We start from the raw sequence: 25550 nt of genomic DNA, 5'->3' as shown, positions 1-25550 counted from the left end.
TAAAAGGAAATAACAACTTTTATTTTTGTCGTATTTGTTATATATGGATGCCATGTGTCTAACTGCAAAAATATAGATAAATTTATATTAAAGAAAAAATTGTTGAGCGAAAAAAAAAAGAAATATTAAAATATTCATGTTCGTTTAGCTTTCAAGCAACTAAACCACATTTGTAACTATTAAACTAATGCTATTACCAGTACCACCACGCTACATTGGCTATATTGCTTTATATGTTGTTGCTGTTGTTACTGTATTTGTTGCAAATGCTGCCGTTTTTTTTTTCTTTATTATTTTTACTTAAAAATAACACTCCATTTATACAGCTGCATGCGTATAATGCGTCATTTGTAACTACATACTGCCACAACTTTAACTTTGCTACTCAACTCCACAAACTATACACCACTGCTTGCATGCGTATAAGTTGTATTTATTGCTGTTTTAGGTTTTTTTTTTCGTATATAAATGTGTGGTAAAATTGTCTTTTTATTATAAACATAAATATATTAGTTTTTTTTTTTGTTTGAAACTAAACTTAATGTTTTGTCTGTGTGGTATTTTGTCTGTTTATTTATCATTGGCTGTCTTTCAAACAAATGATTGACAATCGTTGTTTGTGAACAAAAATTTGTTTATGTGTAATTTAAGGGAAATCTTAATGAATTTATGTATTAAATAATAAACCTTTAATAGAAGTTTACAATTGGTGTGTAAATGTTATTTCTTATGGTAGAATATTAAGATAAAACAAAAGACTTAGGAAAGGAACTTGCATTAGGTTATAAAAATGCTGAAGAAACATACAACAATAGAAATTTCATTAAGTGAATTTGTTAACCTTAATATATTTAAAACTTATATAATTTCGTAATTTGTGATTAAAGTGAATTTATATTTTTTCTATGCTAGGGCTTTAATAATCAAAAGACTTAAGAAGCGAACTTGTGATTCATTTATTTCCGCAATATTTTATTGATTAGAACACAGGGTATACCACATATTATCAGTATTGAATTTCTTATTCGATTGAAAAGGACAATTATATAACAAAATGTTTTGAGAAAAAATTCCAAAATATCTCTTTAAAACATTGAATTTGTTTTGTTGTTTTTTTTTTAGAAAATTAAACTTCTTTTAGTCATATGTTATGTTATTACTTAGTTATTAAGTATGATTGATTAATAGCGCACTTTTGGTAATTCCTAAAATTTTCCAAACAATGTTCGTAAGAGATTCTATATCTAGAAAAATATCGCTTGCAAGATATTTAGGTTAAGTTAGGTTGATAGGAGGATGTATAGTACATCAAATCCGAAGAAATACACCTAGGCCACTATCGGGCCTGTTGTAAGCTCTTTTTCATGAAAAAAAAATTGTTCACTGAGTATATTACATTTCAATGTTCAGAAACATAGTTTCCTGGACGTTATTCCTAAGAATTTTCCAATCAGTGTTAGTCAGGAATGTTATTTCCGGAATAACATCACTTCCAAGATACTTGAATCGGACGAATGCCTGACAGTGGTAAAGAAAGTGCTCCAGAGTTTCACTGTCCTCTCCACATGCTCTACATTCGTCTGAATCCGCGAGGCCAATTTTGTATAGATGTGCTCGTAATCCTATGTGTCCACTCAGAATACGTACCATCATACTAACTTCAGACTTGCTCATTTTGAGGAGATTTCCCGTCTTATTCTTATCAGGGTCACCCATAGGATCTTTGTGGTTCTACACACGGTTTCATTATTCCAAGAGACCTTATGGGATTCTCTCAATCATATTTTTTATTCAGCTTTTGTTGCGTCGAATGGTTTTGCGTTTGTCAGGTTAACTATCTCGAGCTCCTTTGCCCTTTAAAGCAAGATAATTGGATCTAATCTCGACAAAAGCCAGGCAATGGCAGTGTTCCAATGTTTCACTCCTCTTCGTATGCTCTACATTCATTTGAATATACTCGTCAAATTTTGTATAGATGTGCTCGTAATCATATGTATCCACTCAGAATGCATATCATCATACTAACTTCAAACTTGCTCCTCTCGTTTCGGTTACACTATAGGATCTTAGTGGTTGCAGCCATTGCTGCATTATTCTTAGTGGCATTTGTTACTCTCTTCTTAAGTTAGTCATCGTTGTGTTTAACGGTTTTGCTTCGTTAGGTTAACTTCCTCGAATTCCATTTCTTTTATGACCTCGAACGTATAAGATGTAAAATTTGCCTCTGAAAGAGTTCGATTAGGCTCTCTTACTGTCCAATACAGTTTTTATATTTAACCTATTCATTTTATGTATATCGCTCTAAATGCCTTCTGGCTATCGGTATATATATTAAACTTTGTTGGTATAATATATTTTATAATCCAGTTTAAATAATTCCTTATAACAAGGACTTACTGGAAGCTAGTGTTGTGATCAGCCAGATGCTAGTATTCAATGTAAAACCTCAAGGACGTTTTGTCCCCTAGTTTAGAGTCATCAGTGTAGCCACGATTGATATTTGCTCTATTTGAGATTAGTGTCTTAGAGTTCCAGAAAAAATGTGTTTTTGGTATGCGATCGGAAACATGTTTAACTCACCTAAAATCTAAGTTCATTTTTAGTAAGCGTCCTAGGTTATTCTCATTAAAAATTGTATACATAATTATACAATGTTATGAGATTTAAAGCTTTGTAAGTAGTTCCTAGTTCAATGTTAGGAGGACAAAATGATGGATCAATTTAAACCACCAATACAATAGATCACTTAGCAAATTTCATACAATTATCTTCAAAATTGCGATCTGTAATTTGATCACTGGGTTTACATGGTGGGACACACATGTCTGTGTGGACGCAGATATAGAAATTTGTATGGGACCTTTCATTCTCTGCATTACAATCAACACATTGACACTATAGTGGTTTAGGGTGAATCAATCACTCATTTTGTATATGGGCAATTTCATATCAAGTGACCCAACTCAAAAAATCGATTTTGGCGAAATGATAAGTACTATTGTATAGTAGGTCAGGCATAAATTTTCAGCGATATCGGTCCAGAACTGCTGGACTTAGAGGTGGTCATACTTGTACATTTTGGTTATACAAGGAAACAATGAAGAAATAGTTATCTGAACTCCTTTGGACAAGTTTTGTTAGAACCAATAAGTGAAAAGTTACACTCATTTGAATAAAACCCTGTAAGATCAAAATGTCCAACTTTGACCCCCTCTTAGGCAGGCAGTTCTGAGCCAATTGAAATTTGTGTCTGGCCTACTATCCAATAGTACGAACCGTGGTGAAAATTTAATCAAATTCGGAAGACATTGATTTTAAAAGCTGGGTCACTTGACTCGAAATGATATGGGTAATTTTGTGTAACGTTTACGTTTTTTGAACAGAAAATATGTAAAATCGATGTTTACATACAAATCGATTGGTATATCAGACATAATAGGTAAAATATTAGATTTACTCACCATAAGGATTTCTTTCTTAGTTTCTCAAATTCGAATGATTTCACTGCAGTTGGAATGTTTTCATATAATTGTAGTATTCCTGAGATACCGGTTATTTAAAGGACGAAAATAAGCGCAGATATAACACGATACGTAGCAAAGACGTTTTATATACATAAACATTCAAGCTAAATAACTATATCGGTCTAGCGTACAGTATTTTTTTACAATTCATATCAGTATGTTAAGTTTGTATTTACATACATCAAGTAAAACAAAAGACTTAAGACACAAACTTGCTACCAATACATTATATTTTTAGTATAAACAAAATTATTTTCTCCATATATAAGGACTTCTTCCTCATACATTTTAGTCTCTCATATTTAAATGATTCCACCGCTATTAACATGCCTTCCAAATATTTGTGATATTTCTGAGATACCAGGAGCGGTTATTAAAAGGACGAAATAAACTCAGATATAGATAGTAAAGCCAAATAACTATGTCGGTCTAGTGTACAGTTTTTTTTTACAATTCATATCAGTATGCATTTACATACATATATCAAGTAAAACAAAAGACTTAAGACACAAACTTGCTACCAATATATTATATTTTTGAAATAAACAAAATTATTTTTCCCCATAAACATTTTTTTTGAATTATTACAAATACATTTTTATTTAATAACTTGTTAAGCCCAAAAACGTAAATATAAATATGATAAATATTATTTTCCCACATTTAACATTCTATGACTACACAGATTATCATAAATCGACATAATAAAGAATTATTTAACATTTTGACTTCAAACAAATACACAAGAAAAAAAACAACTCATACATTTATTTTGTTTTTTTTTTTATATAAAATACCGAAAAAAAGACATTAAAATGACACTAGTCGAATTGACTGAAAAGCAAATAAGATACAAATCTTCAAATGTTGCATGCTTTAATATGCAACTAATTCAATGAAAAACAAATGTTTATAATTCCGTTTTTTTGTTGTTGTTGTTGTTTATTTTACTCTGTCGTCTTTGTATCAATTTTGTTTCGCCTTTTTGCAACATAACTAAACGTCAACGAAATCTAAGTAATAAAAACCTTGAAGTCAATCTATGCTTTAACAGATTGTAATCTATGTGCTAAATTTTATATTATACATTTTATTTTTTTTTAACTAAACATGCCTGATCATGATTTTAACAGCAGAGCTGGGCATTAAGAAATTAATACTTGTATAAATGAATAGTGATTTTTGTTTAAATTGAGGGGGCCTTTTAGCTGGTAATGCCTGGCTTTTAAAAGTGTCTCTATTAGAGCTGTTTGTATAAGTTGCAAAAACATAAAGAAATAGACAAGAGAAATAAGGAAAAAACAAATACCACGTTAAAATATCAACAACCATAACAAGCAGCCACAAAATTTTTGGTGACATTTTGACAATCGAGTATTATGTCAATCATTTGGTGCTGGAGTTTTGTGTCGTGGCTGGTAATAAAATAAAAACATACAAACTAAATTACTTTATTAAACATTTAATGTTAAGTTAATACATTATTATAAAGGATTAAATAAATGAAAAACTATTTCTTATAAGATTCTCTTGAAATTTAATTTATTATAGCATAAAATTGTTTTTAAAATTGTTTATGTTTTTAAATAAAATTTCAGCTGTATGGTGTTTTATGTTTAAAATAGCTTTCCAAATACCGGCTTCCTTATGCTAATTTAAATGAGCTGTTTTTTTTTTCAAAATATATCGTTTATACATCCATCCATATTAACAGCAGCTTGTTTGTAAGCCTTAAATTACTATTTACCACTTTGGCATAAATTTTTGGCTTTTAGAGAGGGTTATGAGCCATGTTGTTACTAAAGTTAAAAGTCTGTGTTATGCTGGTGTTATTTTTGTGTTTTTTGTTGTTATTTTTTTTTTTTTTTTTTGAAATGTGTTGATTGCTGTTAATATTATGTTTTACAATGTAGGTCAACGTTTAGTATGGTGTAAGTTATTTTTTTTTTATCTGTATGTCTTAACGTCTTTTTAAATCTGATTTAATTTTTATAATTTTACATATATTGTTGTGTTTTTTTTTGTTGCTTACTTTAAGTAGAGAACATGGTGTGAAACTCATTTATTTTAATGTATTTTTTTTATTTCGCATTTTTTAATGGAGTATTCTTGGTAAAAATATTTGAAATATTTATTTTAAAACTTGTTCAATGTGTTTTTTTTTTTTTTTTTTTTTCAGCAAAAGTCCTGTGGATTTTGTTATTAAGTGGGTTTACAAAGAGTAAGTGTTTCAACTGTTTAAGTAGAATTTTTGGGGAATTGAATAATTACGGTACTTAATTGTTAGTTATAGTATAGAATTTGAAAATTTAAGAGATTAAAATGATGTTATAATTTAAGATCTAGAACCAAGTACAATATCACTAAAAAAAGAAAAACAATTGATCTCAGATAAAATTTTCCTTATTTTAAACAAGTTTGATAGTACAATTGGACACAACACCAATTGTGAGTATATTTACATATGTTTGTCATACAATATTTGTTAACATCCGGAGTATACTCAGTCTGTCATGGTTCTTTAAGGATTTGATTCTTTTGAGATCAATTACACTAAAAAGCTGCATTATATCTTCGAGGTACGATGGCGTCAATCAAGCTGTTCTTAGGTTTTTTACATGTGGGATCAACGGTCTAGATTTTGGTTTGATAAAGACTAATTACTAGAAAGCTTATAGATAAGGATGCAGTTCCATTAAAAAGGGATTATGTGGCAAGAATAGCAATGGAATACAATCAGGTGAGATACATGCTTCTGCTCATAGTCCTCTAAAGACTAGTTATGGGGACGAAAGACTATAAATTTAATCCCCACGTATGGATTTTCATACAGTTTTCAAAGTCTGAGTTCCTTTTAGGAGCGAAAGGTGTAGGAGTATCCTTCCTAGCGAATACACCACCAGAATCTTTATAGATGGTTCTAAAATTAACTGCTAAAAATCAAGAAGATGAAGAACATAACACTTCCACTAAATTGCCCCACGTACGGATTTTTATAGAGTTTTCAAAGTCTGAGTTCCTTCTAGGAGCGAATAGTGTAGGAGTATCCTTCCTGGCGAATACAACACCAGAATCTTTACAGATGGTTCTAAAATGAATTGCGGTGTTCATTCTGGAGTGGATTATGTGGCAAGACTTGATATGGAATAGATACATAGATATGGTGAGATACATGCTTCTGCTCATAGTCTTCTAAAGACTAGTTATGGGGTTGAAAGACTATAAATTTAATCAAGAAAATGAAGAATATAACACTCCCACTAGATTACCCCACGTACGGATTTTCGTAGAGTTTTCAAAGTCTGAGTTCCTTCTAGGAGCGAATGGTATAGGAGTATCCTTCCTAGCGAATACACCACTAGAATCTTTATAGATGGTTCTAAAACTAACTGCTAAAAATCAAGAAGATGAAGAACATAACACTCCCACTAGATTACCCCACGTATGGATTTTCATAGAGTTTTCATAGAGTTTCCTTCCTAGCAAATACACCACCAGAATTATTACTGATGGTTCTAAAATGAATTGCGGTGTTGATTCTCTCACCGCATTTGTAACAACTGTAGTATTTTTCAGACTGAAATATTTGCGATAATGTCAGCCTGTAAGGTGCTATATGATCCCAATATTCGTGGCAAAATATAGGAATTTTTGTAGTAAGCCAAGCGGCACTTCTTTCCTATTAGTCCGACAATGTAAGAAAGATCTGTCAAGGCTGGGTCGCCTGTCTGACATTACGCTTATTTGGATCACTGCGCATAGGGTCCATTATGGAAATGGACAGGAAGACGAGCTTGCCAGAACAGGATCTACGCTTGATATCCCCAATGCTGTACCAGTAATAACTCCTTTAGGTTTTATCAAAAGCGGTATCCTCAGATTCTTTCTTCAAGAGGCTAAAAATTTATGAAAATCCAATAATGTAGTGGGATCAAGTTATTGTGCCATTCTTTCAATGAAAAACGCACAAGACACCCTTTAGTTAGTTAGTTTGAAAGGATATACATCAAATCCGAAGAAATACACCTAGGTCACTATCGAGCCTGTTGTGCGCTATTTAACCAGTGCCTCAGGTGGGAATCGAACCCACCACCTCCGGTCTACCAGACTAGAACACTAACCTACCGGAGGCCACCCCTTTAAGGTGGCGCTATGACACACTAAGTTTACACATAGTGTCCATATATCGAGATTGATAGCAGTAATAACAGGATATTGGGTGCTAGGTAGACATGCAAGTCGGTTTGGGCTCCCTTTCAATCAACACAATCGTAGTTGCAAACAGAGAGAAAGGAAGTAACTGTCTTCCATCTTCTGTGTGAATGCCCTACTCTAGCTGTAAGAGAAACAGTTTTCTTGGCAACTACTTTTTATTCAACCTTGGTGAGATATCGGGGTCTAAACAGATATCCAGCGGCTTCAGACTGGATATAATACTATACAATACAATATCTGACTAGTGGAGAGGTCCTGCCAGATTCCCTTTGGCTCTACTCGACTGTTTGCACCCAGTTTAATACCACGACAACCAACCACCAATGAATTTAATCCGATGATTCATGTTTTCTTATATCTATAGTATATTTATGACTCTTCTATATTAAAAGACATTATTTATTGTTTATTTCTTTATCTTCTAAAATCCTACTTGTAGTTTCAGTACAATGTTTAATTGGATGTATAAATGGACAGACGGACACACATTAATCGACTTAGTTTAGGTAAGTGTACATCGAACAATATATCTTCAGTCTGTTCTCATCATTCCACATCCAACCTCGTATATTATAGCTTTGTGCGAAAAAATTATTTTGCCGAAAAATCTTGCTTTTTTGGCTCGTTAATTGACATGAAAACCAAAACCAAAAAAATAGTGATAAATTCCAGAAAAACCCCCTTAAAACTAATTTTGGCTGTTCATTCACAAAGCAACAAAAATACAATTTGATGTCAATGTAATACACCAACTTCTTTTAAAACGCAATATTGCAATGGCAGAAAGCTAAAGAAAAAAAAACACCATGAAAAATTACTCTACAACATTAAACCGTTGATTTAGGCCACTTAATCACAACAAAGCATGTGTGTGTCCATTAATTTAGGAGACTTAACAAAAAAAAAAGCAAGCACAAACCACCAGCCAACACACTACTGTAAAAGACTTGGTTTGAGTTAAAAACGAAGAAAAAAATCAATTAGAACAGGACGATAAACTACAAAAGGGAGGCCTTTAAATATACAAGAACAACCACTAACCAAATACAACAAGACAATACAACAAAAAAAACCCTAAAAAAATACCACACAAAGTATTAATTTGAAAAATTACTTAGGGGCGTTAACCAACTTGTCACTCAACAACATACAAACATTCACATGTTACTGGCAAACAACACAAACAACACAAACAGCTACAAATAAATAAAATCACTCGTACAGACATAAATCTGAGTTTTTTTTTTTTTTTTTTTGTTAAAATTTATTTTATACAAATTTCAAATCACCATAAGATTTTTACAAAATTTACTTTTTTTACAAAAGCAGCTTTAACTTAAAGTACAAAAAAAAAACTAATAATAATTTAGTCGTTGTGCCATTGCATGTTTTTAAATCATTGTAGTTTAATCAATTAGTTTAAAAATACTTAGAAAACAAATGCAAAAACTCAGCTCATCAGAGTTATGAAATCTTTAGCCGAATTTTGTACAAAGTATGCAAAACTCTATATATGTATGTTACATGTTAAACTTAATGTATATTTAGTTAGTTACTTTTTGTTTAAAGTTTGCAGACATTACACAACATAGGAATTATCATGAAATGTATTTTAGCATTATTGTTGCCAGTTGCTTCTGCTGTTAGAGCATCTTTTCCCCACTGTTATCTGTTGTTGTTGTTTTTGTTTCATAGTTTGTTGATGTTGCACATTAGATGAGTGTCAGTTATTATTAATAACAATAATGTGCAACACCGTCATTTTTATAGCCTTAAGTTATATTTCAATATTAGTGTGGTAGTATCGTTTTTTGTTTGTGATTCTAAGCCTACATTTTTTACATACATATTAAATCACTCGTAAACACAGACATGCGTGTAATTGTTTATTCATGTGTGAGCAAGTGTTTTTTTGTTTTATTGCTGATGGTTGGCAAGTGATTGTTGTTTGCTGCTGGAAACAACAAATAAAGAGAGAAAGACAAAACTAATGATTGCATTTCATTTCAAATTTAACAGCAACAAAAAACAATGAAAAAAAATTCAAATAACAGGCAAAGCTACAAATGGTTTTTTAATGATAAGTAATGAAAATTATATATTTTTTTTGTAATAAAACCTGTCTTTTTGTATAAATTTATTTAATAATAAAAAAAGGATTAAAATGTGTGAAAAAGTATTTTTAACAAAAGACTTAGAAAACAAACTTTATTTTCATTAGAATGTGTTTCGAAGAGTTTATTTTAGAACATTATTATAAGATGCATTAATGTTGTTGTAACAGCTTAAACTAAATAATTTTGTTCCTTTCCGATATGTGTCATTGGACAAAGTGAAGTAAATTTGACTGATTTTTTTTTTAATAAAACTGACTTTTTGTATAAATTTATTTAATAAAAATAATTGGTAAAAAAAGAAAAAAAGATCAAAATGTGTGAAAAAGTATTTAAAATAAAAGACTCAGGAAACAAACTTTATTTGCATACGTTAGAATGTGTTTTGAAGAGTTTAAAATTTGGTTTATTTTAGAAGCATTAATGTTGTTGTAACAGTCAGAACTATACTGTAATCTAATCAGTGGTTTTAGCATTGATGACCTGGCCTAATAATTATATTCCTTTAACGACATGAGTCCATAAATTCATTGGACAAAGTGAAGTAAGGTTGAAGTGTTTTGAAGAGAAGAAGAAATTTGGTTTATTGTTGTTGTAACAGCTAAAACTATATCATTATCATTAGATAACGTGCAGTAGGATTGATTGATCACTTGAATATACGATGAATAATATAACAGCCCTGACCACAAGTTTGGCATTCGTATGGGCCAAACTAAGCCTGTTGCTCCATTTCCATCTTAGTTGTTCCAGAATTACTCTGGATTTCCTCAGCAGTTTTCCTTAATGTCTGCTACATGCGGTGAGCGAACTACAAGTGCGTCATTCATGCGGTATCCTGCTATGGTTATATTACTGGCATCTTAATGAATGTCGAAGATTGATCAAAAAGATCATTCAAAAAGCAACGTATGTTTTGCTTTTGTACACGAATGTATTTCCTGATATGTATGTCTTAAGGGAGAGCTTTCAACTGTAGAATATTAACGTTGGAATGACTGGTTGGTTAGTTAATGTGGCAGTTCACAGCGCGCGAGTAGTCATATATAGTCGAAGAGACTCCGAGACTCGTCAGATGTATTATTGTATAGCGTTAGATCCAGCCTGTAGCCAAGAGATATCTCAGGATTGCATCATAGCTTAAAACCAGATATCTCACCAAAGTAAGATATGAATTAACTGCCAAGAAAGCGTTTTCTCTTAACAGCTAGAGCAGGGCATTCGCAGAGAAGATGGAAGACCGTTTCTTCCTTTCCTGTTTTTGCAACTGCGACAGGGTTCATTGAAGGGCAGCCTTCAATTATTATTGCTATCAACCTCGATATATCCCGTCTACTTTGGTTTATAAGGCGTCTTGTGCGTTTCTCATTGAAGGAGGGCCACAATAACTTGGACACCTTTACATGTGTCTAGGTTATTCTACCTTTTTCCAGCCTACTGAAGAAAGAATGTGAGTATACTGCTCTTGATAAAACCTAACGGAGTTGCTACTGAAGCAACTCCATTCTGGCAAGATCATCTACCTGTTCATTTCCATAGTAGTCCCTATACACAGGGACCCAAACAATGCCAGGCATTGACCGATCCTTCTTGCATTGTCTGACTCTAATAGGGAAGTGGTTGTATAAGAATTAATGATAGAAGTGCCGCTTGATTATCGACAAAAATTCCTATGTTGACGCGAATACTGAGGTCATGTAGTACCCTACGTTGGAATGACTACCCGGGTGACATCTCAGGAGTAAGTGTTTAATAAAAATGATGTTGTGTTTCTTGACGGGAGGAACCTTCGTTTTCTCTTGTAGGTGATTTTCTAAGTTAATTTGCAAGCATCCGGTCCACAAAGTTGGCTTATCCAGTGTGACCACTGGGTTTCTTTATCTTTTCCACAAGTTCTACCATCTGTAGTTTTGTGTAGCTACTTTGCAATTTGAGCTTGATTGCAGTGGTATGATCCAAGAAAGTAAATAGGTTGTCAAAAGTGATGTCAAATATTTTTGATTGTTTCATAGTCGTGCTCTTTCAACTATGACGGTAAGAGTTAGAAATCATTCATACAGATATTGAAGTGTACTGATGAGAAATTTACTGGTAATAGGTTGCAGGTTTCGCCAGTAAAGAACTGATGTGTTTCATTGAAATGATAATTCACGCGATCGCATAGTTCATCAAGGTTGTGGACCCTCGAAATGATAATACAATAACATGCTTGTGTAGGAGTGGAGAGTCTAGAGTGGTAAAAGTTAAACAAGTTGGGAGATGAAACTCCGCCTTGGGGTATTTTTGCTATTGATTAAGAAAAACACTACTATTTCTACAATTACGAATTACTCGTCCAAATTGAATAACAAAATAATTGACTTAATTTACAAACATTTTTGTAAAAATTTTCCACATATGAATTTTTCATCATTTACTACAGTAAAAAATCATTAAATTTGACTAAGCTTCCTTAAAAAAAAAATCAACAAATACTCTATAACTATATACCTTTAAGCAATTAACTATATTTGTTTTAAATTTCTTAACTCTATCAATATCTGTTTAAAGCAAAAGACAACCAGTAGAGGCACGCATTATTGTTAAAAACAAACAAACAAACAAACAAACGTATAAGCATTTGGTAACTGATTGGCATTTGATTATGCCCTACAGTTAAGCAACAACCAAAAACAAAACAAAAAAAGTTCACAACTGAAAAACAAATAACAATCACTAAAACAAAAATAATGAAAACAAGCGGCAGCTAAAAATCTGGTTAAGAACTTTAAAACCAACTAAAATACAAAACCTTAGCTTAATGCAATACATGAACGAAACTAAAGAAGTGGAAAAAAACTAAATAAAAAAGGGAGTAAATTGCAAATAAAAAATGCTGAAAAATACTTTTTACCTTATTTTCGATTACACAATTTACTTTTATGTATTTTTCAAGTTTTTTTTTTTCCTTTAAAACATTTTAATGAAGCTGCTTGTATCAATTGAAGTCAATTTTTTATTCAAGAAAAAAAAAAAAAAAAAAAACTAAAAATAAAACAAAACTTAACAGGAAATAAATGATATTCATGATTTAAGAAATTAATATACTCGTGATTGGAAATTGAATTCAAGGTAGAAAGAGCTTAACTTAAATGAAAAAGTTAAGGATTGCTTATTTTTTTTTTATAAACGAGCTTACATTACATTTCTTTCGTTTTCTTTTCTTTGTGTTTTTTTTTATAAATTTGTAATTGAAAAAACAAGAAAAATAATTAGAAATTATGACTAAAGAATGGCAGAAAAATATGTTTTTAATTTGTAATTAGTAGAGTATTTAGTTAATCGAAAAAGAAACAAACTTGTTCAATTCTTTCAGGTTTTGTTTTTTTTTTTAGCTTGTGTTTTTGGTTTCATTTCCACAGGATTTTAAAGTTTGTTTAATAAAAATCACGATATAAGGGCGATCACGATCATAAATGTTCGGTTGAAAAAAAATGGAAACGAAATAACTACAAAAATTTGTTAAAGTTAATTTTTTCTGTGACTTTTTTTTCGTTTTTGCAAAAAGGTACTAGGAACAGTGGTTGAGGAAAAGTAAAAAAATAATTTTTTCAAAGGAATTTTTCTTTTGATATGTATGTGTATATAAAAACTGAAAAGCTGTCTTATGTAAATGCTCTTTCTAAACTTTAATGCCGAAGACGTATGATTAATATATTTTCGAATATACATAAATGTAACGAAATCTGTGTATATAAAAAAAACGTATTATAAAGACCTTTCATTTGATTTAAGTAAGTATATAAATGTTGAGGAGTTACTCTTTACAAAACGCATTTCTAAACATCTATGCCGAAGGCGTATGAGTTATATGTTACCCATTTTCTATAGGATTCGTCTATAGTACAATAGAAGATCATGTGCAAAATTTCATTGAATTATCTTCAAAATTGCGACCAGTATTTTGATTTCAAGGCTTTAAGGGAGTTCAGTTCTATGGGGGCTAGGTGAAATAATGGACTGATCATAACCATTTTCAATAGGCTTCGTCACTAAGATCGAGTACCAAATTTCATTGAATTATCTTTAGAAATGCGACCTGTAGTTTGATTACAGTCAGACGGATGGACGGACATAGCTAAATCGACTCAGAAAATTATTCTAAGCCGATTGGGATAGGACCAATATTATTGTGCGTTACAAACATCAGCGTCAGTGGTATATGGCAGGCTTGGGGGGGAATGACTACATTTTCAATTACAATTACATTTGAAGTCATTGTAATTGAAGCATTACCAATTACAATTACATGTAATTGTAATTGAAGTTTTGCCAATTACAATTATTTTTAATTGTAATTGAAGTTTTGCCAATTACAATTACTTGTAATTGTAATTATAGAAATTCCAATTACAATTACTTGTAATTGTGAATTTTGTTCCTTATAATTACATTTAATTTGAAATTAGTAATACTAAAATTACAATTACAAGTAATTGTAATTGAAAATTTCAATTACAAATACAAGTAATTGTAATTGGCAAAACTTCAATTACAATTACAAATAATTGTAATTAGTTATTTGTCAATTACACATTACAAGTAATTGTAATTGGAAAAAGTAATTGTAATTGGTTATTGTTCAATTACACATTACACGTAATTGTAATTGACCTTGTAATTAATTACTTTGTGTAATCATTACACCCCATGCCTGGTGTAGGATATAAAAACTAAATTTTTTTTTCCGCCGTTATGATGTCATGAAAGATTGTATTATTTAAAATGCATTATTTAATTGCTCGGACAAGTTGAGGGAACGGACCTCAACCATATGTCGCGTAGCATGAAACAATATGAATCCTGTTGAGATTCGAGAACTTCCCTGAAGTAAAAACTCAAATAAATCAGTACTAGTCTCCTGTCGGGCAGAGGAGTCTTTCCCGATCGTTCACCATCAGTTCCATTCTCAGACCATAAAGAACGATCTACGGAATGATAGGCAACTACCAATTGTCAACCTGAAAATTCCCCAACCTATACTGGCGCCCTACTACGCGAAGAGTAAGAGATACTCAAAGGGTTCAGGAATCCAGCATAAGTAGCTTTGTCACATCACCCAGTGAGATCTGTTGAGATGGGAACAGCACCGGGGAGAAAATCCAGACATATTTGGCATTTGGATATATCAATCTTTAAAGCAACATTCCCTTCCCGCGAATTTGGGTATAAACCACAGCCACTACGTGGATCTCGAAGGAACCTCAACCAATTGACCGGTCAGGACTAGGTCCTGTGGGCAACCGACCACCCGTAGTGCAAGATTATATGATACTCTGGTTAGACCCCATGTCAAATCATTCCGAGGAAAGGCCGAGGATACATTTGATCATCACCAGTTTATAGTCCCGACAGACTAGAGGTATTGGTAGCACCTCTTTACCCCGGGATTGCAATACACCAAGATGGAAATTTCATCAAGGAAACATGCCCCGGGGGGGGGGGGGGGATACGACAGACAGACTGACTGACAGATTGACAGACAGATTGACAGATTGACAGACTGACAGACAGATAGACAGACAGACAGACAGACAGACAGACAGACAGACAGACAGACAGACAGACAGACAGATAGACAGACAGAAAGACAGACAGCTATGTATAAATATTGAGAATACGAATAGTACTTCATATGGTCGGAAAATTATTTTATGCGAATTAAAAACGGAAGGACAAGCCTTCTCACGAAGGTGAAGAGTATATAAAAGTTTAATAAAAGTAAACTTTTTCCATATCCATAACCACTGTGTTTTCAGATTAGGGAACATAATACAATTTGAACATTTTTTTGTACAGCGATATTCTTAACATGTAATAGAATATTTATTGATTTTTTTCTACAGAAAAAAAACTATGGCAGCAAAAAAAAAGAAATATGCTTTTTTATTTTGTACACTATGAAAAAAAAGAACTAAGTAAACTATAATACAAATACTTTGAACCCTTAAAGGGTCAAGCGTCTAAGTTGAAAATGCAACTAAAGCAATGTCTTATAATAACGATATTATTGTTTTCAGCCGTAGCAAGAAAAAAAACAACAAGCAACCTACACTCTGCAACTTAACAAATACTTTAAACTTTAGAAAAAAAAAAAAAACAGAATTTTATATATTTTTTTTACTATAGTTGTTATTTTCTTTAAGTTACAAAGAGCCAAACGTTTAAATACTTTTGTAATCTTGCTTAGTGCTCTGAAAAGATATTTCATAATCTTTTTTTGGAGGTTTCTGTATATTTTTTTCTTCTTTTGCTGTTCATAAGGCAACAAAGTTACGTTTTTTTTGTAGTTTTGGCTCCTTTAGTACTTACTAGTACTTGTATTCTTTTATGAACTTTTTTTTTTTTTTTTGCTATAAACAAAAATGTTCATTGTTGCTATTGCTTGCTATAGCCTGCTTACTGGCTGCTGTTGTTGTTTGTTATTGTTTTGCTAATATTTAAGATGCTGCTGTTGTTGGCTCTTGTCTCATATTGTTGTTGCAAATTGTATTTCGGTTGTTGTTTGAATTTCATGGCGGAAATATAACCAAGATTAATGTCGTTAAAATAAGTAAGAAGAGAGAAAAAAAACTATATATATATAAATATATGAAGAAAATTTCGTAACTTTATTATCGTTAAGATATTGTTGTTGATATTTATGAAATTTTTATATATATTTAGTAACGAACGACAAAAAAGTTGAAGAAAAAAAAATTCAACTTAAAGGTTTGTAAGTTAATAGCATTAAAATTTATGGGAATTTTAAGTAAAAGTTTAGCTTTAGAGACAAACAAAAAACTCAACAGCAATTTGAGAATTTATAGTTGAATAAAGCTATTATTAGTAATAGTTTGTTTAAACTTTTTTGTTTTGTATAAAAAAAGTTTAAATTTTTAAATGTTTTGAAAGTAAGGGTAAGGAGTTTTAATTGTTCTTTAAGTTCTGTGTTAATGAATCATTCGATTCAGATATACAGATCTGGAAAGTTCAAAGATCCCCATACTAGTTGTATACAGCTCTTCCAATGCTCTTCTTTGTTATTGATGAAGAGGAAGTTTTTTAGCATTAAACAACAAAACGAACTCTTAAATATCTAGGACATATTGACCAAGCTTGATAATAAGGCAACTAGAACACTATTGGAATTTAATATGAACTGTCCTGGTGGACTTGATATTATGTACCTTCATCATAAGAGTATTGAGGAGCAAATTGTAAATGGTTTATAAACAGTTCTTATGTCCTTTTACAGGGGCATAAATGCTGACTATGAAAAACTGAGTACACAAAGTTAATACTAACGGTCCACAGTTTCCTGTACACAAAGCTTTTTCATGTGTGAAAATAACTGTTGCATGGCGTTACAACAAATGTTTTCATAGTTATATTAGTTCTACAATATATCTACAAAGTACAATTTGTGGTAACAATTCGACTTTCATGGGGAAAAATATTTCTGTTGCTACAGTTGTCGATGATATGATAATCATTGGGATAGGAGTCTAAGCGCTTGACGGCTTATTTCTCGGTGGTCTTTTTTATCCATTGGGTAGACTTGAGAACGATCTACTACGCGCCCCTGGAACCTTCCATGAAGAACTCAGGTAGCAATTTTTGTACATGGCTTAGCCGGTCCATGTACAAGCATTTTGATGAAGTACTCGAGCTGTCTAATCTCTTGCCATAGTAGCCCCATTGCGGTATGACAGGCAGCAAGAGATTAATCCCAATACAAACTCCGACAAGAAAAAAGCAATCAGTGGTCTAAAGTCAATAGAAGGGGAGACTACCCCAACATCAGGTGAAATCAATATTTCATGATGTCATGAGATGTAACTAATGACCCATTCCAGTTCATTTCTTAACCCCTCTAAGCCCGCGCAACCACACTACTACGATTATCCTGTTGATTCGGTAACAGCACCTAGAGACGTATTTGGTAGTCCGAAATACCCAGCCAATAAATCAGGATCCCTCTGTATGTCAGATAATGTGACAAAGGATGTAGGAATTTCCGAAGTCTATTCGAACCCAATTATTGCCCCGACAAGTTGAGTAGAAGGCTTCAATCATAAGTCGCGTAGCATGAAACAATATGCATCCTGTTGAGAACTTCCCTGAAGTAAAAGGTCTACAAAATCAGTACTAGTCTCCTGTCGGACAGAAGAGATGTTCCCGATCGTTCACCAATTACATCACTTCAATTCTCAGATCTTAAAGAACGATATACGAAATGACAGGCAATTACCAAGTGTCAACCTGAGAATTCCCCAACCTATACTGGCGCCCTATTACGCGAAGTGTAAGAGATACTCAATGGGCTCAGGAATCCATCCAGCATAAGTTGCTCTGTCACATCACCCAGTGACATCTGTTGAGATGGCAACAGCACCGGAGAGAGAATCCAGACATATATGGCATTTGGATATATCAGTCCTTAAACCAACATTCTCTCCCCGAGAGATCCCGAAGGAACCTCAACCTATTGACCGGCCAGGACTAGGTCCAGTGGGCAACCGGCCACCCGTAGTGCCAGATTATATGGTGCTCTGGTTAGACCCCATGTCAAATCATTCGAAAGAAAGGCCGAGGATACATTTGATCATCACCAGTTTATAGTCTCGGTAGACTAGAGATATGGGTAGCACCTCTTTTCCCCGGGATATTGCAATAACACCAAGATGAAGATTTCACCAAGATAACATGCCCCCGGGGGAGAATCATGGGGATAGTATGACTTGAAAAATTCTGGAGCTAAGAACTAATTTTTTGTAGGTTTCGCTTTAAACTTGGACCTATTGTAATCAGTAAATTCGATTCTGTTTAAAATTTGTGTCTAAACTACTATCCAATAGGACTAAGGTTTCAAAGTTGTGATTCACCCATATGTGACCTAAGGAAACATCGGATGAAATACAATGAAATATTTGCTCATGTAGAAATTTTACTTTAAATATAATGTAAATATTTGTATTGACCATGCACATTCTTAAACATTTTTTAAATTTACTTACAATTAATAACAAAATAATAGCGAAAAATGGGCGATTTTATTTGGTTGTGGGCATGGTTATCATAGAGATTTTATTAGATTATGGAAAAAATATGCTTTAATATGCTTTTAATGCTTTTTAAAAATACTTTATGAAATTTTCTTAAATTTTCTCGCATGCATAAATACTGTATACAAAAAGTAGGCGTGTCCTTATTATAACTACGCCTACTTATTTAAGACATACGAAGTTTGCGTTGATATGATATAAATGCCCCTTTTTGTTGTTCTAACTCATTTTGTGATCACACATACATATGTGATTATGAAATCTATAATTAAAAAAATAGACTTTTAATATACCAGAATGTACTAATGGGCTACTGGAGAAGATCAGATATCAAATCGGGCATGGCCGACCATATGATACCCTATAACAGTGATTGTGTTAAAAATGTTGATTATTTTTAAACGGTAAAGTATTATAATTCATTTTTACCTTAATTGCGAAATATTTGGACAATTTGTTGACAAAAAAGAGATTTTCTAAAAGATGGGTTATACGGGAGGAAGGGGTTAATATGGTCCTATCCTTATAAATTTTGGTAGAGGGATTTACGTCAAAATTAGTTATTTATACAAAATATCATCATGATATTAGTGTTTATGAGTGAATTTTGACCATCAAGTCATTTTCTGAGGGGGACTTTTTATGAGGGATAGGATCAAATGAGTCCCGATCATTACGAAAATCATCAGTAGTATCATTAAGACTTATATAAAACTAAGTTTTGCTTAGTTTTGAAGTGATACAAGAACATTTGAAATATTTATGGGCTCTAAAGCCCTATTCGGGAGGTTCGCTTGTGTGAGGCAATAAGAAATAATGGACCGATTTTAACCATTTTCAAAAGAGGAATATGTGCAAAGTTTCATCAAATTATTTTGCATATTGCGACCTGTAGAGTGCGCATAAGGTTTACATGGACACATGGAATAAGGTTTAAACTGACAGACGGGCAGACAGACAGACGGACAGACAGACAGACAGACAGACGGACAGACAGACAGACAGACAGACAGACAGACAGACAGACAGACAGACAGACAGACGGACAGACAGACAGACATATCACTGGCATTACTAAACTATCAACAAAGGAAGGGGAAGTTTGAACTTATACCAAATATCGAATTTTCTTTTTTTAATTTAAAATCTATTAAGCGAAAAAAATTAAATTTGTTTCGAAATCAAAAACACATAAATCAGTAACCTTTTGGACATAAGTATAAGTAGTTTAACAACTAAAATTAACCACATAAAATTTAACAAATTTTCAATTTTATTTTTCAGCTAAAAGAAAAAAAAAATAAACATTTCTCTACCCAAAGCTCTCCCACAGACAATTTTATCGAACAGTAGCTTTTTTTTCTAACTTGCATAAAAAAAGACCTCCACATATTTTATTTATAGTTTTTTTTTTATCTTAAATTGTTAGATATTTTTAGTTTCTTAGCAAAGTTTCTATATATAAATTTTCTATATTTATTTATAAGTCAAAATACATTATTTTTAAACAAAATAATCATTAGAAAGTTGTTAGTGTTTAACATGCTTTATTAACTTTAATAGTGGAGGTTTTTTTTTCTAGCAGCAGTATGTATTTTTATATTTTAAAAGACGTAAACTATTGTTGTCAGTCTTTTTTCTCGCGTTAGTTTTTTCTCCTCAATATGAGTCAATGTCTGGCTATATGGTTAAATGTTAGTTGGCAGTAAATAAAATAAGTATATGTAGATATTTTTAAAGTGATAAACTATTTATGGTTATATATTGAAAGCAAAAGTGTTTTTTTTATAATTAAAAAAATAAACAATATTTTTTTTAAACTTTTTGCATTTAGTATTTAAAAAAGTCGAATGTTTTTTTATCTTTAGTCTGAGTTATTTTAAAAAAGAGAAAAAAAAATAGTAATAAAATGCTGTTTAAAAGGCTTATAATTGAATTTTTGTATAAAAAGTTAAGATAACATATTTTTAGAAAAAATATTAATAAATAATAAAATAAAATGCTTATAAAGGTGAAACAGGAAGCTAACAAGTGTTAAACTAACCTTTGTTAAGAAAAAACCGCAAAAAATAATAAAATATATATAATGCTAAAACTTTAATAAGTTTTATATTTATTTAGCTAGTAGGTATTTAATTAGTTATTTATTTTCTTTAAATTACTTATTTAGTTTTACCAAACATATGTAAATCGATATGTTGTTTAATTAAGTGATTTACAACCACTTCAAATTTGGAGACAATAAATTTGTAAATTTATTGGCCTTTTCTTTAAATACTAGGCTTGCTCTCAATATCAATGTAAATGTTTTTGGTTTTTGCTTTACAAACCAAAACATGCTTTAAAATCTTTATAATCTTTAAATTAATTTCAATGATTGCAAAATAAGAAAAAAAATCTAAAGAGAAAAAAAAATTAAATAAAACTACAGAAAAAAACATAAATATCGTTACTAATGATAAGATCTTGATAGCAATTTATGTCAAAATATTTGATTTAAACATGAATTTGTTAACATGTCGTAAAACACATGTGTGTGTGACAGCAATTTTGTACATTGAATATAAAAAAAAATTGTTTATACATATGTATAAACAACAACTAAAATAATTGCAACAACACATACAAAAACAAATGTAAGAACTGAATAACTACTACAGGTATATGAGTTTTTGTTGTTTACTTAAAACAAGTATGTTTCTTAAGTCTTTCGTTTGTTTTTAATTGTAAATAAACAATGTTTGAGGTAGTTTATGTTTTAAATGTAAATTTGTTAAGAAGTGTTCTAATTATTTAAACAAATTTTATAGAATTCAAGGTTAGAGTTTTATACTAGCTGTAGATTTTATTATGTTTGAATAAGTTTTATATGAATTTTTAAAAATAAAGGAATAATAGAAAATTATCTTCAACTACGTATAAAGTCAGAATGAAAATGTTTTCATTCTCTACAACACTATAATGAGAAGAATATTATACATATCTTCCGAAGTATGAAACCTATACTTTTAAAAGGACTTGTCTGTCCTTCCGGATATCCATGCAAACTTTGGCTTCTAAGTTGTATTGAAATTTTGATGAGAATTCTGTTAAAAGTTCATTTTTTTAACGAAATCTATTATAAATCATTGAAACTATTCTTTAAGGAAATTTTATCAGAATTTGCTGTTCTAAGGAAATTTTCTCAACATTTGCTGTTCTAAGGAAATTTTATAAAAATTTGCTTTTCTAAGGTAATTTTATCAAAATTAGCTTTTTAAGGAAATTTTCTCAAAATTTGCTTTTCTAAGGAAATTTTATCAAAATTTGCTTTTCTAGGGAAATTTTATGAGAATTTTCTTTTCAAAGGAAATTTTCTCAAAATTTACTTTTCTAAGGAAATTCCCTTTTTTAACGAAATCTATTATAAATCATTGAAATTATTCTTTAAGGAAATTTTATCAGAATTTGCTGTTCTAAGGAAATTTTCTCAAAATTTGCTGTTCTAAGGAAATTTTCTCAAAATTTGCTGTTCTAAGGAAATTTTCTCAAAATTTGCTGTTCTAAGGAAATTTTATAAAAATTTGCTTTTCTAAGAAAATTTTCTCAAAATTTGCTTTTTTAAGGAAATTTTCTCAAAATTAGCTTTCTAAGGAAATTTTCTCAAAATTATCTTTCTAAGGAATTTTTTTCAAAATTTGCTTTTCTAAGGAAATGTTCTCAAAAATTGCTTTTTAAGGAAATTTTCTCAAAATTTGCTGTTCTAAGGAAATTTTCTCAAAATTAGCTTTTTTAAGGAAATTTTCTCAAAATTAGCCTTCTAAGGAAATTTTCTCAAAATTGGCTTTCTAAGAAAATTTTTTCAAAATTTGCTTTTTTAAGAAAATTTTATCAGAATTTGCTGTTCTAAGGAAATTTTCCAAAATTTGCTTTTCTAAGGAAATTTTCTCAAAAATTGCTTTTTAAGGAAATTTTCTCAAAATTTGCTGTTCTAATGAAATTTTTTCAAAATTTACTTTTCTATTTGCTTTCTAAGGAAATTTTATCAAAACTAGCTTTCTAAGAAAATTTTATCAAAATTTGGTTTCTCAAAATTTACTTCCAAGTAAATTTTTAAAGAAATTTTCTCAGAATTTGCTTTTCTAAGAAAATTGTGTCAAAATTTTCGAAATTTGTAAGGAAATCTTCTCAAAATTTGTAAAGAAATTTTCTCAAAATTTGTTTTTCTAAGGATAATTTCCCAAAATGTACCTCTTTTAAAGAAATTTTTAGAACATTTGCCATTTTTAGTAAATGATTCGAAAATTTTATGTTTTCATTAAATTTTTTTTAAATTTAATATTTTTAGTAAAATTTTCGCAAATTTGCTATTCTAAATAAATTTTTTAAAAATTTACTATTTTAAGTTAATATTTCATAAATTTGCATTCGACATATTTTGAAAGGATTACAATTCAAAATTTCTTACTTGTTGTATTGTAAGAAATATTCAGCTCTTTGTAAAGCTAATCCATTAAAAAGGTTCTTTTTTGTGGGATAATATTTAACATTTTTCAAATCAAATTACTAACTTCATTAAAATGTCCCAACATTATGTTCACTTCATTAGCGTAGAAAACTAAACGAACATTTCTCTAGTTCCTTAACCATGTTTATGAATGGTCCCATCCTTAAGATCTTAAATCATTATCAATAACTTTATGACTTTATTTATCAACATCCTACTCACATTCTTTCATGCTTGCCTCTTTTCTTTTGCGAGACATAACGATGATTTTTAAATCTCTCTTTCTATAATCATCACTACTATATACATTTAAAAATCATTAGAAAAAACTATCTACACTTCGGTTTTTTTTTGTAAACAAATTATTTTATAAAATATCATTTTTCAAAACTGACATTTTGACAGATGAAATACATAACCATGAGATTTTTTGTTCTCCTCCTTATCGTGGCGTTCCCTCCTTCTCCTAAGTGAACAATTTCCAACTAGCCAAAAAATTAATATATACATAAGTAAAAATAAAACAAATGGAAAAGTAAAAATGAAAACAAAAAAAAAAAAAAAAAAAATTAAACAAATAATGCATTTTAAGTAGCATGAGCATATGCATACATATGCATTTATATGTGTCTAGTATATGGCTGTGTATGCAAAGTGGCAAAAAATATTTTTTTTTCCATTTTTTGTTTCAAGACGATAACATAAAGTAATGAAAAATTAGCTTACAAAAAACAAACTACAACACCACATAGAGTAACTAATGCATTGCAGAATCACATACATCATTTAAGGTAATTTTTCAAAAAAACAACAAAAACAAAATTACTTAAATAAAATTATTAACAGGGGGAAATGCCCAGCAAGCAAAGAAGCTTTTTCTATCCAATACAGTGTGGTATAGTGCTAAGATAAATGAAACAAGTAAATGTTGTCCATTTGTTTTTGTTGGTATTTGTTGTTAATGATGAAAACAAAAGCACATGATTTTAATCCTTTGAATGCCGAAGGATTTTGATTTGACAAACGCATATTGTTTATTAAAATTCATTGTCTGAAGATCACAGATATCTTTAAGATCCAAGTCTTTTAAAATTTTATCCGAAAATTCTTCGAAAAGTTTGATATTCAAAATCAACAAAATCGGCGCAAAAATAAGGGCTAGGTATATGGTACAATTTCTAGAACTGAACTAGAACTGAACTAGAACTGAACTAGAACTGAACTAGAACTGAACTAGAACTGAACTAGAACTGAACTAGAACTGAACTAGAACTGAACTAGAACTGAACTAGAACTGAACTAGAACTGAACTAAAACTGAACTAGAACTGAACTAGAACTGAACTAGAACTGAACTAGAACTGAACTAGAACTGAACTAGAACTGAACTAGAACTGAAAGAACTGAACTAGAACTGAACTAGAACTAGAACTGAACTAGAACTGAACTAGAACTGAACTAGAACTGAACTAGAACTGAACTAGAACTAGAACTGAACTAGAACTGAACTAGAACTGAACTAGAACTGAACTAGAACTGAACTAGAACTGAACTAGAACTGAACTAGAACTGAACTAGAACGGAACTAGAACTGAACTAGAACTGAACTGAACTGAACGAACTAGAACTGAACTAGAACTGAACTAGAACTGAACTAGAACTGAACTAGAACTGAACTAGAACTGAACTAGAACTGAACTAGAACTGAACTAGAACTGAACTAGAACTGAACTAGAACTGAACTACTGAACTAGAACTGAACTAGAACTGAACTAGAACTGAACTAGACGAACTAGAACTGAACTAGAACTGAAACTAGAACTGAACTAGAACTGAACTAGAACTGAACTAGAACTGAACTAGAACTGAACTAGAACTGAACTAGAACTGAACTAGAACTGAACTAGAAACTGACACTAGAACTGAACTAGAACTGAACTAGAACTGAACTAGAAACTGAACTAACTGAACTAGAACTGAACTAGAACTGAACAAACTGAACTAGCACTGAACTAGAACTGAACTAGAATGAACTAGAACTGAACTAGAAACTGAACTAGAACTGAACTAGAACTGAACTAGAACTGAACTAGAACTGAACTAGAACTGACTAGAACTGAACTAGA

At 30.9% G+C, this 25550-nt stretch overlaps 1 protein-coding gene across 1 annotated transcript in view; it reads right to left on the bottom strand.

The window, feature by feature from the left end:
* The window catches only part of LOC119616093 (cadherin-related tumor suppressor), a 312639-nt gene that overhangs the window by 62041 nt on the left and 225048 nt on the right, over positions 1 to 25550 (bottom strand). The window lies entirely within an intron of this gene.

The sequence above is a fragment of the Lucilia sericata genome, unplaced genomic scaffold (genome assembly GCF_015586225.1).
Source record: "Lucilia sericata isolate MDLA Ls3-8-SP2 unplaced genomic scaffold, ASM1558622v1 Contig000057F_arrow, whole genome shotgun sequence".
Classification (NCBI taxonomy): domain Eukaryota; kingdom Metazoa; phylum Arthropoda; class Insecta; order Diptera; family Calliphoridae; genus Lucilia; species Lucilia sericata.
This window is presented reverse-complemented; position numbering and strand designations above follow the sequence as displayed.